Below are 11,260 nucleotides of genomic sequence, written 5' to 3' on the forward strand. Positions count from 1 at the left end.
CTGGGGAAGAGGTTTTGTATTGGTTTCAACAGGAGAAAACAAACTGTGGATTCCATTGAAATGTATAATAAGCAAACTTGATCAGGGGAGACCCCTGAAGGTCTTGGCTACAGACAACAATAAAGAAATCATGAGGGCCAATAACAGGTAACATATTGCTGATCCCTCTACAAGGGAACATCTCTGAGACTGCCTGCAACTTGAGAATATCTCCAGCCAGAACTTCAGGTATGCGTAGCCAATCTTGTCGGCTACTAAATCCTTAGGACTCATCATGCCATCCTTTCATATGGATGAAATTTATTATAGTTTGGTTACTGTGGTAGTTTGTCTATATTTGGCAACCCATAGACTCATGTGTTTGAATGCTTGGCCCAGGGAGGGTGGCGCTATCAGAAAGTGTGGCCTTGTTGGGGTAGGTATGACTTTGTTGGAGGAAGTGTGTCACTGTTGGGACGGGCTTTGATGAAGGCCAACTCCTGGTTACCTGGGAATGCCAGGTTCCCTTTCTGCCTGGGGATAAAGAAGTAGAACTCTCAAGTCTTTCTCCAGCATCATGTTTGCTGGCAGGATGCCATGCTTCCTGCTGTGATAAGGAACTGAACCTCTGAAACTGTAAGCTAATTCCAATTAAATGTTTTCTCTTATAAGAGTTGTTTTCGTTGTAGCATCTCTTCACAGCAATAACACCCAACCTAAGACAGTTACACAATCCAAACTAACTTGTAAGGAAGACAGGTGCCAGCCCGGCGGTGGTGGCACACGGCTTTAATCCCAGCACTTGGGAGGCAGAGACAGGCGGATTTCTGAGGCCAGCCTGGTCTACAGAGTGAGTTCCAGGACAGCCAGGGCTACACAGAGAAACCCTGTCTCGAAAACAAAAAAAAAAAACAAAAAAAAAAAAAGAAGACAGGTGCCTTTCACCTGGTCATACAAAGAACAGAGAATCATATTTCACAGATCTGTGTACATTTCATATTCCATAGGTGTGTTAATACAAAAATATATATTACCTCTGAAAGTTCATGTATTTACAGAATAAAATATTATTGTATTTACAAAATAAAATATAAAATACATGTCAGCTCCTAGAAGCACTCCCTGTTCTACTTCAAAATATCCAGATACCAGTGAGTTGGAGCTGCCCTGACAGGATGATAAACAGGATACTGAGACACTGAGACATGTTTATTCCAGCACCCCACTTGATCCATCCTTAGACCGCCTTAATAGCTGTTTTATCAAAACTCGCTTCAAGGACAGCTTCAAAGAAAGGTGCTGACATCAGATGACTCCAAATGATCCAGCCTCACAGACTGTTTCAGTCAGGACTTCGGCTAAGCCCGCATTCTTATGACACACAGAGGACTGGACAGCAATTGTTACAGGGAGCTTTCTTAAGACTGGCCAGCATCCTAATTTTCTCGCCCATACCCTTCATGGAAAAAAGATATCCCAGACAACAAGAAGCAATTTTAAAGACGCTCCAACTCCCAAAACATGGGATGGGTGGTTTTGCTCATTCGTTGGGTGATGATCATTGTTAAAAGGATGTTTGTTACAAGTTGTTAATGGTCTTGATCAGGGAGGAAACAAGATATAGATGATTAGACTCAGGGATTTCACTCTTCCTTCATCTTTCCTCTGTCTTTCTTTCTTGTCAGATGTTAAGAGGGGAAAGGAGTGAAATGTGTTGGCAGAATATAGGATAATATAGAAATAACAGACATAAGCTTAGGTTATTGAATCTACTCTTAAACTATAGTCATTTTTAGCTAAAAATCTTACATTGATATAGATCATTGTATATTGATATGAAATTAAGGTCATATTTATTTACAACATAGTATGTACATAAGTTACAATTCCTATTTAAGATATTGAACCTATGCAGTTAATTTAAAGATACAATGTGGAGTTCTAGACCTTGAAAGCTGCTATTACAAAATATTTAGGATAATTAAGAAATACTAGTTGATAGATAATTAAACTCATTTAGATAGTAGTCTAGTTAATTACAGAAAGATGTTTTCAAAGTTGAACAGATAGTAAATATCTAGAAACAAAAAAATGTATGCCTATTCAGATATACAATAGTTAGAAAGCTGGTCTTCAAAAACATCAGAGGTCCACAGATTATGACATTTAAAGATATTTTATTAATAAAAGACTTTTCTGGCAGTGAGACATGTCAGCTCCCGGAAGCACTCATTGTTCTACTTCAAAAAAGATGCTGAGCATCCAAGAACCTCCATATGGAGTTTGCTTTAGAAATGGTTATTCCCAGCAACCACATTGTGGCTCATAACCATCTGTAGTGGGATTTGATGCTCTCTTCTAGGTGTCTGAAGACAACTACAGTGTACTCACATATATAAAATTAAATAAATAAATAAATAAATATTTAAACAAAAAAAGTGATAAGCTAGTCACCAGGCAAGACACTACCCTTGCGTCAAATGCAGACCAAATGCTGTCCAAACTGGCCAAACTTGATACAGGGAAGTTGGCTGCTGAGCTTTACCAGGACAAGGTAGGCAACCCCTTCATCACTCCTGCTTCACTAAAAAGTCTGTCATATATTGGGCCAGAAGGCTGAAGATGGATAGTTCAAAGTTCTAGAGAAATTTTGGGTAGCTATCCAGGCAGCCAGCTGTCTCTGTCATTTCTATAGTTTTGGAAGCTGCTTGCTCTGCACTTCCTGCATACTCAGGTAATATTTATCCTTCTCAAGATTCTAATTGGGAGGCAACAGGGGTTTGTTTTTGTTGTTTTTGTTTGTTTCTTTGTTTTTTTGGAGGGGAAACTGGGAATGGAGAAATTTACATGTAAATAAAGAAAATATCTAAAAAAAAAAAAAAAGATTCTAATTGGGTTGAAGACTAAGTTCTTATAGTTCCACAGCTAAGCCTGAGGTGTTTAGGATTAAAGAAAATGTTTTTAAAAGATATTTTTATGTCTAAGTAGATTTTTTAAGTTGATAAATGCAAGCTATAATAGAAAACAATTTAAGTACAGAACTCTGAACTCAACCAGATAGGATCAATAGTAGAGTACTTTCTCCAAAGTTGCCAATTATAAATAGACTGGACATTGTGAATGTAATTCTTACCTGATAGTTTTCATAATTGTTTTGAAATTGTTCTTACTGCATATAGTTTATTGTTATAAGAAAGAGAGTCTTTCAGTGGACTACAAGGGGAGATGTGGGAGGAGGATCTTGTGCACTATGAATTCAGATGCTGATTTCTGTGCCTCAGAACTGGTTATAGTCCAGACACTGGCATTGTCATGAATATTGGATCATCCCTTGTATCAATGCTCTCCATTTATCTCTGGTTGGTTATTTAAAAACTAAACAGCTAATGACTGGGCAGAGGAGATAGAAAGGCTGGACTTCTGATCCAAGCCAGGGGTTGGAGAGAAGAGAAAGAGGAAGAAGGGGCCCACAGGACAGGTGAAGAAGTAAAGGGTCACCATGAGGTCATTCATTATGTAGAATCACCAAGGGAGTTCTGCTTGAGGGTAGACAAGTGTAGCAGAGGGAGCTGAGGCAAAAATAAATGCAAGTTACTCAGGGCATGTAGCTGGAAGTAGCTTAGATAGCATAGAGGGTTAGGAATTCTGCCCAGTTAGTGTGCCTAAAGCTGTTGAATAAATCTATAAATGTCTGTCTCAATTATTTGGGAGATCTCCCAGTTAGAAAGGAACTGCCACTTTTAAATTTCATCCTACAGGGGATTCATGTTTGGGAGATTGCTTGTTTGTTTCTTTTTGTTTGGTTGGTTTGTTTTGTTTATTGAGACAGGGTTTCTCTGTGTAGACCTGGCTGTTGTGGAACTTGTTCTGTAGAACAGTCTGGTCTTAAACTCAGAGATCCATCTGCCTTTACTTCTGGAGTTCCTGGATTAAAGGTTTGTGCCATTACTTCCTGGCTGGGAGATCAATTCTTTACAAATGTCAGAAATCACAGATGAGCGGAAAATTGTTCTATAAATATATGGTTACCATGTACAAGATTTTCAAAGCTTCTATCTTTGGGATAAAACATGGCTGTGAGCTCTCACCATCTATCCAGGTCTTTACAAAGAGGCTGTGAGAAGGGCTTTAACCAAAGTGATGCTGACTGAAGCATCACTTCCTCACAGGAAGCGGGCCTCTATACCTGCTGGGCAGAGATTCACACGGCTCAGGGCTCAGCTATTCCCAGAGCAAGTGGAGAAGGGCCCTCCCTGTAAGACTCCTATTTGAAAATGCTCACCAACCTCAGCCCTGCCTTCATACTCGTAATCCTCAGTAATCCTGTACGAGCCCTATAGTCAGCTCCCTGGGGTATAGTGCTTCCCACTCACATCTGTAGTGTGTAGTGTAGTGTAGTGTGTTCTCAGAAACAAGTCTCTGTGAATATCAGTGGCATCCAGGTCATTGGTGTGAGTGAGCACAGGCTCTGCAAACCTGAAGGACCTCAGTTCACACTTCAAGGCTCTGGCCTGAGGACCTTGGACAACTGCTCAGTGCCTCAGTTTCCCCATCTGTATAACAGTACCTTCATCACAATGTCCTGCATGGAATTAAATGAGACCACAGAAAGAAACTAGGACATTTGTAAGACATGCCTTCCGCAGCCAATATGTGTCCAACAACACTATCATCATTGTCTGTATTATGCCATTTAATATGCACCATCCATATATACACAATAAATATATAACTAAACTTCATTAAGAAAAGCTTCAGAAAAACTGTGATTTTTATCACTTACCATAGTATCCAAGATTTTAAAAAGTGTCCAGTTTAGGCCAGAATATATAGAATCAAGGATACTTACTGCCTATAAGTTAACCAGGAAAATCACCACTGTTGTTAGCAAAACAAGAATTTACTCCTTGATGCTAACACTATTGGCTAGATGGAGAAATTGGCTGAACACCATGTAAAATATACCCTTTTGCATTAGTATTCATGTTAAGATTTCCTGAATCATGCTTCCTGGTGCTCAGTGGTGTCTAATAAACACAATGAGTTTCCATGCTGCTGGTGTGTCTCCATCAGAGCACAAGGCTTATTTGATCCCAGCTTGTCTGTACATGTGTCTATGTATCTGTCCTCTTCATTCCTTCATCACCCAATGTCTTAGGGTTTTACTGCTGTGAACAGACACCATGACCAAGGCAACTCTTATAAGGACAACATTTAACTGGGGCTGGGGCTTACAGATTCAGAGGTTCAGTCCATTATCATCAAGGCAGGAACATGTTAGCATTCAGGCAGGCATGGTGCAGGAGGAACAGAGTTCTACATCTTCATCTGAAGGCTGCTAGGAGAAAACTGGCATCCAGGCAGCTAGGACAAGGGTCTTAAAGTCCACACAGTGACAAACTTCCTCCAACCAGGCCACACCTACTACAAGGCCACACCTGCTAATAGTGCCACTCCCTGGCCAGGCATAATTTAAACCACTACACCCACACTGGGTCAACCATGGAAGTCCTGTAGATGGCAGCAGCCAGACACTTCCTGGTTGTTCAGGATATGAACACTCATACGACCATAAGAAGGAAATGAGGGTGTCCAGTGTTCTGTGTGCAAGTGTCCACACATGTATGCATGCATGTATCTGTATTTAAGTACATGAGGGTGCACATACATGTAGAGGCTAGAAGACAACCTCTGGTGAGGGGCCACCATTTTTGTTGTTGTTTTTGTGTCAGGGCCTTTCACTGGCCCAGAACTTGCCAAATAGTCTAGGATAACTGCCGATGAGTACCAGGGGATCTAACTCTGTCTACAGAATCTCAGAAACAGGAGACCCTGTTTCAGCAAGGTCCTACCACCTTTTTTCTCAGCAACTTCTCCTCTTACTTCATGCAGTTCAGAGAGGCTCAGCCGCAGAGCACTTGCCCAGCATGCAGAGGTCCTGTTTCCAGTCCCTAGCTCTGTAGGGAATGGGGGAGCAACCCGACTTACCTGTAACTTGGTCATTGTTCTCTTCTCTTTGAGACAAGGCAGGGCTCTGGGAAGCGAGCTGGGGGAGGAAGGGCTTCGTGAGAACATTGCTAGGACAGTGGGTCCACATGGCTTCCTCAGCTTCTCCATCAGCCCCAAGGGCAATGCACGCTAACCAGGCTTTTCTATCTACTTCCTACTAATCAGTAGTGTAAACCTCTGGATACCAGACTCACTCACCACATTCTCTATTTCTGGCAGCTTCAGGGGTGCTGGGCACTTGACGCAGGATTTTCCCTGTACAATTACATTAGGGCAGCAGAAGACTTGTGATTAGACAAGGAAAAGGGAAGCAGAGCTAAGAGTTGCAGGGACAGAAAGAATCTCAAGGAGAGGGAGAAAAGAAGGCCAAGATGGAGGTGGACGTGAACCAGCATGGCTTTAACCAGCCACAGGTAGTTATGATATCATAAAATTAGAATAATTGGGATAAAGCTTTTATTATTATTAATTGGTTCTGAAATTATTGTATTGGCATCTTATAAATTGAGAATTTATTAATATATAAATCTGATTGCTTAATTACAAGCTTAAGAGTTTTGATTCTACTGGGTAAATGGGTGTTGTAATGGCTGACCATGGGGTGGATGGTCATTATGTGGGGCTGGCAACAGGGATCCGCCAAGAGACTCGCAAGCTCCGGCCCAGAGAGACCACCGAGTTGAGATCACCCAGCTGGAGCCATGTGGTCCACCGGTTGCCAGCAGTAGCACAGGAAGCCAGCAGGTCCATTTTATAATATTTCCCGCAACAGGCACTCTTGCCTTCACAAAGCCGCCTCTGGTGATGGGTTTCCCAGAAAAACAAATGTTTAAGAAACCCGAACTCCAGTGAACACTGTGTAATGTCTGACCACCTCTCTCAGAAGGGTCTGTCAATTGTGACAGTTATCTTACATGTAACTGTTTTAAAGGTCAGAGTGAAAATATCCCCCTCTGTGTCTCACTTAAAAGGTTTAATTACAAGTAAACATTGTTCACCTGAAAATGCCTCCACAAAGTCTCTTTTCCCATGAAGATAATGACCTAAAATCTAAAGCCTCTCAAAGAAAGGGGGAGCTTGTGACTATGAGATGGCTCAGTTGGTAAAGATGACTGCCATTGAGCCTGACTGCCTGAGTTCGAGTCTCTGGGCTTGACACAGTGGAAGGAGAGACTGGCTCCCACGGGTTGTCTTCTGACCTCATCTAAACACAAGCTGTGGCACACACCACTCTAAGTAAGTAAGTAAGTAAGTAAATAAATAAATAAATAAATGCAAAAAATCACATTTAATAACCAGAATTAAGGCTTCAGGACACTGGCCATCTGTCATCACAGCTCATCTGCCAGACTCCCGTGGGTAGCTGGACTCTCCCAGGGCTCCACAAGCAGCTGAGACAGGTCCAGGAAGCTCAGACAGTGCTGCCTGAGGCAAAGCCCACTGCTACAGATGCCTGCTTCTCCCCAGGCTGCAGACTTGGTCCCAGAGAGGACCCACCAGCAACGGGAGCAGACATGAAGGGTTACAGGATGCTCAGTTTGAGGCTGTCTTGAAATCTCTGCTTATGCCATAGATTCAAAACTTTTCAGTTCCAGGAAGATTTTTTCAAAACAAGGGCAAAAATAATACACATTTTTGCCAAAATCTCATAAGAATGGTCTCTAGGCCACTTATTCCAAATATTCTTTGCTTCTGCAAGTTCTTGAGCTGGGCTCAAGTTCCCTACAACTCAAACTGCCCTCGGCACTGTTTTCTGTGCTCCCACTTGAGTAAGTAGATTATTAAGTTGTAATTAAAGCATCTAATCACTAGTCTAGTCCAGAGTCCTACAGCCTTCCAGATTCCTTCAACAAACAGCATGGTCATGCTTGTCACACAAGATTCCCCAGTCCTTGGTGTATCTTTTTCTCCTGAGACAGGGTTTTTCCGTGCAGCTTTGGCTGTTTGAAACATTCTCTGTAGACAAGGTTGGCCTCAAACTCAGAGATTTACTTGCTTCTGCCTCCTGAGCGCTGGGATTAAAGGCCTGTGCCACCACAGCCCAACCAGAAACATTCATTGTAAGTTTTCTGTTCTAGACTCTCCCTATTACTTCTACCAACTTCCCTGGGACCATCCTGTCTGCCTTTTCCTAGAGCCCAGGCATAATGATCACTCATGGCTATCCTCACACAGCAAAGCCTGGGCTACATGATCCCTGATACTCCAATATTAGGGGATAGTTTTGTGCACTGTGTATTCAGATGCTGGTTTCTGTGTTCAGGGATCTGGTTGCAGTCTAGCCATGGCACTGTCATTTCTATAAAACATGTCCTATCTTAAAGTTGGGTAAAAATTGTTCTCTATCATCTCTGATTGATTACTAAAGAGGTCAACAACCAATAGCTTGGTAGTAAAAGAGAGTTGAGGCATGACTTCTTATCCCAATGTAGGGGGTCCCAGGTGGAGCAGAGAAAGTCAAGGAGAGAAGGTCGCCATAAGAAGGTGGCTTTGAGGAGGAGGCCATGAGGAGGTCACCATGCAGGACCACTATGAGGACTTAAATGGAGCAGGAGCAGCCAAGTCACGATTAAGGTGACAAGTAATGGGGCACATGGCTGGGAAGTAGCCAGGCTAGCATAGTCACATTTCTTCTGAGAGCAGGGAATAAAGGTGTATACCACTTTCTGACTAGCTACACATTTTTTAAAGGCTGTTTTTTTAATTTGTGTATATGTGTGTATCTGTGGGAATGTGTGGTCTATGGCCCTCATGTGGTGGTCAGAAGATAATGTGCAGGAGTTTGTCTTTTCCTCCACATTGGTCCTGGGGATTGGATCTCGATGATTGGCTGGTGGTTCAGTCTCTAGGGGCCCCCAAGGGTCCAGGTTAGTTGACTCAAGTTGGTCTTCTTGTGGCGTTCCTATGCTCTTCAGGTCCATCATTCTTTCCCCCAACTCTTCCAAAAGACTCCCCAAGCTCTGTCTAATGTTTGGCTGTGGGTCTCTGCATCTATTTCCATCTGCTGTTGCATGGAACTCTTAGAGGACAGTTACACTAGCCTACTGCCTGCAAGCATAGCAGAGTATCAGTAATAATGTCAGGGATGGACCTCATTGGGCCAGCCATTGGTTGGCCATTCCCTCTGTCTCTGTTCCATCTTTGTCCCTGCACACCTTGAGGGCAGGACACATTTTGTGTCAAAGTTTTGTTTTCCACTGGGAGTTCTGCCTGACTTCAGCACATGGCCACATCAGGCTTCATATTCCCCAGTGCTAGGAGTCTCAGCTATAGTCACACCCATAGACTCTGTGGTGCCTCCCCATCCTAGGTCTCTGGCACATCTTAGAGATGCCCCCTACCTGCCACTGATTTCTATTCTCTCTCCGGAGCTCTCCTTATATCTTATCCCTCATTTCCCCTTTCCATCCCCTCTCCTACACTGTTCCCCCTTCCATCTACCTCTAATGTCTATTTTTCCCCTTCTGAGATTCAAGCATTTTCTCTTGAGTTATCTGGGAACTGAAAAAAACTGCCCCTCAAAACACTCTTCTATCAGTAATTTCTCTCCATCCTCTGCCATCTTCCAGTCCCTAATACTACAATCACAGAAAATGAAGATTGTCAAACTCCTAAGATAGAAAAGGGACTTCTCAAGTGAAGTTACATCAAATGTTACAAAGACAAAACAAAGAAACCATATTGACTACAGCGAGAGAAAAACCACTGCAAATAGTCATTTTGACACAAACTAAGACACCTGGTAAAAAAGAATGTTAATATAAGAATTGTCTCTGTAATATTAGCCTACGAGAATTCCAGTGGCATATTACTATTCTTAATAATTGCTACAGAATAGTCTTGCCCACTCTAGGTAGTACTATACTTCGCCAGGTCAGCATGGTTGACAAAAGAAAAGTAAGTGAGCAATTTAGGGGAGCATGGCAATAAGCAACATTCCACTATGGTCTCTACTTCCACTCCTGCCTCAGGGTCCTGTCTGATCACCTGTCTTAGCTTCCTAAGACAATGGCTGTAAAGTGTAAGATGAAAGACGCTATTTCCTCCTCCACTGCCTTTTGCTCAGTGCTTTTCACAGCCAGGGAGAAGCAAATGTAAACAAACACATCACAGTAAGAACGGAATCCTCATCTTAAACTGTAAAGACAAGGACGACACAGAATGTGTCTATGTATTAATTACATACAAGACACCTACAGCTAACCTAGACTTGAAGATCCAGCTCTGATACCCTCCGTATTTGAAGGAAGAATGAGAACTTTCCTTGGTGACACACAGCACAGAAATCAGTATCTCCTGAGTTACATGACAAGATTACCTGAAGATGACATATACACACTGAGGAGAGAGATGAACACCCCTACGGGGTCACAGAAAGGAATAAACTACACTATTAGACTAAAGGAGTAAATGATTGTTAGACATTTGTCAAACACTACAAAACTGACAGGAATTAGCACTCACCCATCAATTTGCATCGTGAATAATGGCCTCAACTCTCTATGAAAAACCACATAATGATAGGAATAAAAAAAATAAGACACACAGCTGGGCGGTGGTGGCGCACGCCTTTAATCCCAGCACTTGGGAGGCAGAGGCAGGTGGATCTCTGAGTTGGAGGCCAGCCTGGTCTACAGAGTGAGTTCCAGGACAGCCAGAGCTACACAGAGAAACCCTGTCTCGAAAAACTAAAACCAAAACAAACAAAACACACACACACACACACACACACACACACACACACACACACACACACACACGCACTCTCTCCTCCCTTCTCCTCTCCCCCACACCCACTCCCGTTGGCCTGACAGTTCTTACAGTCCTGATGCTGTTCTATTTCTCTTGCATCTACACTGCAGGAGACAATGTGTGTGTGACACTACTAAAACTGAAGCCTTAAGGAACATTCCTCCTTCGTTTCTCAGGAAATGCATCACCATATTGAAAAGTTAACAATACAGCAGACATCATAAATGGTTGCATTTTGGCCCTAAAAGAATATGGTGGCCTGAAGTACAAAGGCATTCCAGGTGTCTTACTGGAATATTCACCTTTCAGGTGAATATTGATATTGGTACAGTAGTGGTTTGTCTATCACTACTAAACATTGAGCTATTTGCATAGAAAAGCATTTCTGCTGAGGCTGACATGAAAACTGCATGCTTGAGCAATTACTTAGTATGCACAAAGTTCCAGGTAAATGTAAATCTTTTTTTTTCTTTTCTTTTTCTTTCTTTCTTTCTTTTTTTTTTTTTTTTTTTTTTTTTTT

Source organism: Mastomys coucha, unplaced genomic scaffold (genome assembly GCF_008632895.1).
Source record: "Mastomys coucha isolate ucsf_1 unplaced genomic scaffold, UCSF_Mcou_1 pScaffold21, whole genome shotgun sequence".
Taxonomy (NCBI): domain Eukaryota; kingdom Metazoa; phylum Chordata; class Mammalia; order Rodentia; family Muridae; genus Mastomys; species Mastomys coucha.